Here is a 991-nt window from a genome sequence, read left to right as displayed (position 1 = left end):
ATCTATCTATCTATCTATCTATCTATCTATCTATCCATCCATCCACCCACACCCACCTAAATATTTAAAATATTATTTTATAACCTTATATTCTAAAGATACTTTTAAACAGCTTTCTGTATTTTCTTCTATCTTGTGTTGTTCCTGTTAATCCTTCCAGATTCCACTCCCTTCATATTAAACCCTTTGGTTCAGAGGTTTTCAACAGGGGGTAAGCGGCCCCTAGGAGGTCCACAGACATATTGGATGGGGGTCGCGTAAGTTTTGGTTGATTAGACTTTTATTTACTTATTTTTTTTTTCCCTGCAGTTTTTTCCACTAATTGAAATGTCTTTAAATCCACATTAACCTGAATTCAACGCACTGTAGTAAACAGATAAATGGAGGCAGAAGATGTCTTTCAGTCATCAATGCACACATTCAGCAACATACAGGAGCTCTTTCAGGTTGGGCACCGTTTCATTCACAACACCTGTCCCATCAACTAGGAATCAGAATCAGAAATACTTTAATAATTCCAGGGAGAAATGACTTTGGTTACATAACTCCATCTGTAATAGAGTGACTATAGGACCAGTTAGATATATCACAATTTTATATAATATATATATCCCCGCTCCATCTCGCCATCAGTTTGGGGGTCCCTTGGTCTGGAAAACTTTAAAGACCCCTGGTTTAGTTCATTGAAAAAAAATGACCTCAATTTCATACAAAAGGAAAACTGCAACTGATTTTTAAAATTAGATTAAAAGGTATCTGTATGAAACATTGTATAGTTTCCTCTGAACTTTCATAACATTTTGGGCTTACAAACAGAAAAACACTAAAACCTAACGAACTGACTCCACATTTCAAGTCTAATGTTAACAAATGTTTTAAACTTGAGTGCATTTGATATCTTCGCAGCGATAGCACATATTTGTATTTCTTTCTAGATAAAACACGTTGTACATCGCCTAATAACTGTGCAAAAGATCCAGAGTAAACAAAA

This window comes from Cyprinodon variegatus, unplaced genomic scaffold (genome assembly GCF_000732505.1).
Source record: "Cyprinodon variegatus isolate N-32 unplaced genomic scaffold, C_variegatus-1.0 Scaffold1014, whole genome shotgun sequence".
Taxonomy (NCBI): domain Eukaryota; kingdom Metazoa; phylum Chordata; class Actinopteri; order Cyprinodontiformes; family Cyprinodontidae; genus Cyprinodon; species Cyprinodon variegatus.
Note: the sequence above shows the minus strand (reverse complement) of the source record.